This window comes from Magnolia sinica, chromosome 3, assembly GCF_029962835.1.
Source record: "Magnolia sinica isolate HGM2019 chromosome 3, MsV1, whole genome shotgun sequence".
Taxonomy (NCBI): Eukaryota; Viridiplantae; Streptophyta; class Magnoliopsida; order Magnoliales; family Magnoliaceae; genus Magnolia; species Magnolia sinica.
Window position 1 is genome coordinate 39,322,915 of NC_080575.1, and position 7,521 is coordinate 39,330,435.

General features: G+C 35.1%; 1 pseudogene; it reads left to right on the plus strand.

The window, feature by feature from the left end:
• Positions 1-2,647: 2,647 nt before the first annotated feature.
• On the plus strand, positions 2,648-6,144 carry LOC131238859 (heat shock 70 kDa protein 15-like; annotated as a pseudogene).
• Positions 6,145-7,521: the final 1,377 nt, after the last annotated feature.

A 7,521-nucleotide genomic window follows, 5' to 3' on the forward strand; every position in this document is an offset into this window, starting at 1 on the left:
TTGCTAAATCTTGTTTAAATATTAAGTAGTCTTGCGATTGGATCATCCACTTGGCTTGAAAGCCATTAGAGTTAAAGTAAGTATATCTTAATAGTTGCACATTAGATCAAGATTAGGTTAATAAGATTTTTAATTCTCAAGAAAAGTTTATAAAGTCCTATTCACCCCCCTCTAGGACACTTTGAGCTATTCCATCTTCTACTATAGCGGTCCTTACCGCAATTTCACTTAATCGATCTAATTATGTATGTTTTCATGTGCGAGATGATTTCGAGAGCTTAAGGTGAAATTGATACCAAAAGGAAGACTTATGATTAAAAGATTACTAAATGAAGATTTGGAGATGTGGAAGTCATTAATGAAGAATTCACATGCCAAATATCTAAGGAAACCAAGTAAGGAATGAAGAGAATCGAAGATTTGAAGTGAAGAAAAGGAATCCTAAAAAAACATACTCTAGAATTATGAGTATAAAACAGTACTATCTTGAAACAGCTTTTGGTCTAACCAAAATTCAATTTCGGTCCAACCAAAATCGAGCAAAATAGTCCTGTGAGAAGTAGAATTTTCAGCCTTAATTCAGTCCAACTGAAGCCAACTTCAGTCCAACCAAAATTTCAGAGAATTGTCCAGCAAGATAGTGGGATTTTCAACTTTAAGTTGGTTCGACTGAACCCAACTTTGGTTCGACCGAAGTGTAACTTTTTGCGTAAATTTGAGGCGGTTTCAAATTCAGTCCAAGCAAATACTATAAATATGGGTCTCTTAATTGTTTCTAAGCACGAATTAGGGTTGGAAGATTGGAGTAAGTTGTTGGAGAACTTCAAAGAGTCCTTCCTTCTTCTCCAATCTTCTTCTTCTAGTTAGTTTTTGTGTTTTCTTTAAGAGTTTTAGTTTCAATTATGTCTTTGGTTGGCTAAGCCTCTTAGCCAGAGCTAAGAGGTGAAGCTTGTAGTTTGTTTAAATGATTATCTTACTTTGATTCACATTTATATTGAACTTCTATTAATTTATGATTTGAATTAAGGTATATTTTCAGTTTTATATGGTTTATTGTGGGTCCAATTACAGTAGATGTTGTGAGAGCTATGAATATCTTCTTATATGTTTTGATATTGTTGAGAATGGTAAAATTTGTTATTCACCATCGTCTCCTAGGTATGGTGGATGGTTGAATTCCCCTCCAATCATCACAATAGTGCTTCTTGTGAGAACTAATTTAATTGAAAGATCAGGTTATGGATTAACTACTTTATCTTCCAACTCAATATGATAGGACTTCGATTCCAGTTGTGTTTCTTGGATCAAGGTAGGATCTTAATAGCTACAAGTGGATCCATGGCTCTCTAGTATCCTTTTTATATTTAATAATTTTTCATAATTATTCTCTCTTATTCCAGATTCTAGTTTAAATGTTATTCTAGTTTATTTCAGAATACGTATAAGTCCCTATGGAATTGACCTCGGTCTTACCAAGTTATTTCTACATCGCAGCCTTGCACTTGGGTTGTGAACACAAAGTCATACCAGAAGGGTTGGGATAGCTCCCACTAACCATCGGGGATGGGCAGAACCAAGTAACTACAATGATCCCCAAAAAAATTGTTGGAGAGCTTTTGTTAATTATCTTTGTAATGACATGGTAAAAAAGTTCTATTTGTAAATAAACCTTGACGGTAGTTTTTTATTTATGTGAATGTGTTTTGTTTTTTGTTTTTCATTTCTTATCCTCATATTAAGGGAGAATTGTATTGCTTGGAAATAGCCATTTTTTCTTACTGCAATTTGATGATACATCATGAAAATAGGATAATATGTTTAGAAAGTAAATTTTCTTTTCTCATTGGATTCCAGTAATGTTATGTTAAATGCTTTACTTCTTCTGATTGATGCAATAGATTCATATGAAGTGGTTTTGTGATCTTTTTTTCTGCTAATTAACGAGAATTGAATGGTTTTAGTCATTTTTCCAATTTTTATAATATTTGTCTTAACGTATTCTAACCTAAAGAGGGTGATGTGTAGGAACTTTAGTATTTTGGAGAATGATGAACTCATGATGTTGATACTTAAGCTATTCTTATAGATACGGTACTGTTAATTTTCTTGCACTTGTCATTTGTTTCGACATCAAAAGGTTTATTTATGGTTTTTGTTTTCTTTTTCATTTAGTGGAGGGAGGTGGGTTTGATTTTTGCACTGTGGGTTTTAACTTCATTGAATAGTCTGATGTCCAGAGGCTTATTTATAGGACTCCAATTCTATCAATGAGTTTGACTCTGAGAATTGTTTATATTGCTTTCTATCAATTATTTTCACCATAAACATCATATTTTTAGGAATTTATGTTTTATGGATAGTTTGGTTTCCAACTAATTATCTGATTTATTATGGGTTTTATCTTTCATGTGTGTACTTATTCATTCCATGATTTAATCTCCAAATGGGTTTAATATGAAAAGGGATGGTTTGTAGGAACCTTTTTTTTCCATTTTGAGAAAGGGTTATTTTCTTTTGTGGAATTAGCACTCTGCTGAGATCAGCTGTTTTGCTGTCAAATATCCATCTTGTGTTCTCCTAACTACTTACTTAGCAGAATGCTGACCTTTAGGAACACATGATTTTAGGGAAGCTAGTTTTTTGAGAAATGAAGGGTGACCAAAGTGATGGAGAGGAAACTTCCTCCTGTGGGAATGATTGGGAAGTTGTGTCATTGACTGCATCAACATATGTTGCCGCACTTGGGCCAAAAGGATCCGAGTCATTCTATGATTACAAGAATCATGAGGTAGTCACCAATGATGAGGAGAAATCCTCTCCTGTAATGTTCATGTCTAGTCACTTTGTATATCCACCACAACAGCATGAAAATTTTCTAGTGGAGCCTGATAATAATGAAATTCATAATAGACTTGGAGGAGAAGGTTTGCAGTAATAGCTATCACAAATGGTTGTACAGGTGCTTAATTAGAGTTCTTGTGCTTAGACAACCTCTACTAGGGGAGCCACTGATTTGCAGTGGCTCAATAAAAGTGCAGAAGAGTGCTCCAAAAAACCATGCATATGGTTTTGTGGGCCCCAGATGATGTCTGAATGATAAAAAATTGGTCCCGTTTGAAAGCCTATTGATATAGCCCTCAAACAATCAAATATCATGGACTCTTTATGTCATTTTTCTTACATGTGTCATTGATATCATTTAAATGAAATATGATGGAATTATGTAAGAGTTGTATGATGGAATTTAGATAATTTGTCATTTTTTAAATATTTTGTTATAATGGATGATCCTAATTAGAATTAACAATGTTTAATACTAACTTAGGTTTTGCTTGGGAAAAAGTATATATGCATGTAATGACTCTTTTATGACTAAATGATGAGTGGAATTTTAGTATACTTCTCCCAACTCATTTTGTTTCTGTTTCATTTTAGTCTACTGACTTGTTTTGTTGCTAGATGACAAGACAACTATGGTTGTACTTCAATCTTGAAATCTGATTCACTAGTCTTAGAATGTATTTACACACAATTTCCAAAACAATGCCTCTTGGAAATCTAAACTCGGTAGACCATAACATAAATGCTTACTATCAAAAGCATAAATGGCCTATGTGATAAATTGTAGAAATTATTATGATAAAAAAAAAGCAACATTTTGACCCAACCCAAGCTATTACAAATTAAAGAATAAGAGTATGATTAGAATAAAGCCTCTGTCTTTTTCACCTTTAGAGTGTTTGTCCAAGCAAATGGGTCATGGATTTTTGAACAGTTCAATAAGTTCTGCAAGCTCTGCAACTGGAAACATCTGAATTTAAGAAAAAATAAATAAAATTATATCATAGCAACGCTGAAAATGACATAATTAGTTAAAGGTATGAATCTAAAAATTATAATCAGTAAATAATCCGATAACATTTAGTTAAAGGTATCAATCAAAAAAATTAAATTGATAAAGAATCCGGTGAAAATCAGGTCACATATTATCAATCTCATGTCTCTCATAATTGTTTCTTGTGTCCATCAATCTAGACCAACTAATTCATAGGCCACCTCAAGGATGGGTTGCTACACAAGAACTGCAATGACCTGATGATTCTAAGAATTTTAACCATGGGCAATTGTGAACTTTTTCTCTGAAATGTTTTTGGGCATCCAAGCATGTATATGAATCAAATAATTAGGAATTTCAAATCATATATGAATGCACTAATCAACAATTTGTAGTGTTTTCTTCTATTGACTAAATGGTACCTAATGTAATCAATTGCTAGCTAAATTATAACAAATAAATAAATAAATAAAAACATAGTATGTAGACCCCTAGTGAGTTTTTTTAGTCTACAACTGACATTACTTACACCCACACAGGAGAAATATTGTATGATCCTTAAGTGAAATAGCTATGATATGGACTTGGTTGACCTGTTTGGCTTCAATGTGGATAGATGGCTCTTCAAGACAGAGTCATGGAAGAAACAAAGGATAAGAAAAATGTTGTGGAGGCATATGTTTATGACATGAGAAACAAGGTAAAGCAAGCCTTTTATTAGTATATGCTTGGCGGATGGCACACCAACCTTGTTATATCTGAACTCATGATTCTTTTTTTCTTTTTTTTTTTTCATTCAGGTCCACTACAAGTATCAGGATTTCGTAACTGATTTCGAGAGGGAGGCATTCTCCACAAAGCTTGAGGAAACGGAGGATTGGTTGTATGAAGATGGTGAAGACGAAACCAAGGGTGTTTACAATGCTAAGCTGGAGGAGCTCAAGAAGGTATTGCATTTTTAACTTTCCGTATATTAATTTGAGAAGATCTTTATGTAGATGACACTAACATTCGGCTTGCAGTAAGGTGACTCCATTGAGGAGCATGCAAGGAGTCCACAGAACGGGGAGCTATTTTTGATCAGCTTGTCTATTGCATCAATAGCTATAGAGAGGCAGCTATGTCACAAGATCCTAAATTCGATCACATCAACATAGCAAAAAAGTAGAAGGTATTGTACATTCTGTATCTTCCAAGCTGTTGTTTGTCGGTGTGTTAACAGTTGTACATTCTAATCAGGCAGCCTCACATATCACAAATATTCACAGTCAAATTAAGCCAAATGCAAAGGGAAGGGAATTGTATGCAGCTACATTAGGGAAGGTAACGATGGTCTTGAATAAGGCATCATCATCTATAGGTCTTATACCAACTAATTCGGTCAACTAGGGAATTCACCCATGTCCTTTCGGGCCTTTCCCCTTGCCCTTTAGAGCCTTCAACTTGAACCAACTTGCTCCTCCTAACCGATGTAGTTCCTGGTCTTGGTTGCACATGGTTAAACCATCTCTGTTTACTTTCCCTCATCTTTTTACCTATTGTTGTTACTCCTAAGTTCCATCAAATGATTCATTTCTAATTTTGTCCTTCCCCATCTTGCCACTCATCCATCTCAACATCCTCATTTCAGCTACGCCCATCCTATGAAAATGTGTTTGTTGATTGTCCAACATTTTGTCCCATAAAACAGGGCTGGTCTTATAGCTATCCTATAAAACTTCCCCTTCAGTTTCATTGGTATGCGGCGATGGCATAAAACTCCAGAGGCACATTTCCAATTCATCCTCCCAGCTCTAATTCTGTGAGCAACATCCTTCTTAGTCTCTCCACTCTCCTGAATTATCAACGATGGCCTTGGATGGGTACATTGTTTAAAAGTTCAATCTTGTCTTTAAAATTATTGTTTTGGCTGCTAAGTTCAAGTTCCTTATGTTGTGGGTGACTCTCATTTGGGTAGATTCTGGATGGCTTAACTAACTGCAATTACTTTTTTAAAGTCCTAGTTGGATCCTAGTTTGGAGTCTGTTCATCCTATATGGTTTCCTAGTGCTTGTGAACAATGAACTGGTGAAATGGAGTAAATATAAGATGATAGAAAATTGGGGAACTGATGGAAATGTATCATCTAAGGTCCTTATCTGATATTGATTGCATTATATGGTAGGTTGTACATGAGTGTGGGGAGGTAGAGGTGTGGCTGGGAGAGAAAAAAGCAGCAGCAGGATGCTTTGCCCAAGTATGCCAATCCTATTCTCTTGACAACTGATGTGAAGCGGAAGGTTGAGGCGCTTAATAGGCATAAACACTAAATGCACCATTAACTCTAGAGACCTCTACTTTTAGGGCATTGTCTGGATCTGTCTTTCAGTGTGCTGCGCCATATCATGAATGCAAGAATTTCATGTTAGAGAGATCTTAGTCATGACTTGGAGAAGAAAATAGGTTCAGAGAGGTCATTGCTCTTGATTTGGACTTTTGTTTCTCAGATTCTAATCTAAGAAGGGGCGATGGGAAAATATGTTCCTGATATGCTATCTGCCCAATAGGCCCCCTAATTACCATTTTTTGTCTGTTAGATCAACTTCTTTTTTAATAACAATGCCATATGCTGGATATCGGAACCTTCTCTTTTAAAGTTGTTGCTGGCTCCACTTTTGGATCTGTTGGTAATAGATGGAATGTTAGGGTATAGACGAATGCAAGTTGTCGGGCACAACCAATATCCAGTGGCAACTGACAAGTTTGATTTCCCTGGACTGATCACCTACAACTGGCTGTATGTTAATTTAACCTACAAACCAATTATGGAAGTGGGACCAACCAATTCATACGCCGCCTCAAGGATGGGTTGCTACACAAGAATTGCAATGACCTGATGATTCTAAGCATTTTAACCATGGACATTTTTGAACTTTTGCTCTGAAATATTTTTGGGCATCCAAGCATGTATAGGAATTAAATAATTATGAATTTCAAATCATGAATGCACTAGCCAACAATTTGTAGTGTTTTCTTCTATTGACTAAATGGTACTTAATGTAATCAATTCCTAGCTAAATTATAATAAATAAATAAATAAAAACATAGTATGTGCACCCCTGGTGAGTATTTTTAGTCTACAACTGACATTACTTACACCCACACAAGAGAAATATTATATGATCCTCAAGTGAAATAGCTATGATATGGACTTGGTTGACCTGTTTGGCTTCAATGTGGATAGATCATGCCCCTAAAATCTCCCAGATTAGAAGCTATATCAAATATTTCGTCCCTTCTCTTATACTTGAATATGGTCCATTTCTGGATTTGATTCTCATCAATCTATTATCTGGAGAATGTTAGAATGGTCTTATAAGTTTGATTAGGAAGATGTTTTGAGGAATCTCTAGTCAACAGTGGGGTCCATCTATTCATGTCTGGATCATACAGGTCCCACTTCTCAAACTCAAAGACTTGAAGATGATATAATTCTTCCCTGAACAAGGGAACATTACACCCCACTTGTATGGAATGGGTATATTTTGATACTACACCCAAGAAAAGGTTGTCTCGTATCTCATGGTCTCAAAAGCAAATGGACTATGCCTCAACCACTTTTCTTGATTGAAAGATTCAAGTTATCCAATCTTTAACAATGTTTGGTGCTGAATATGAAGTTAAGAACTGCTATTTTCTTTTCTTAA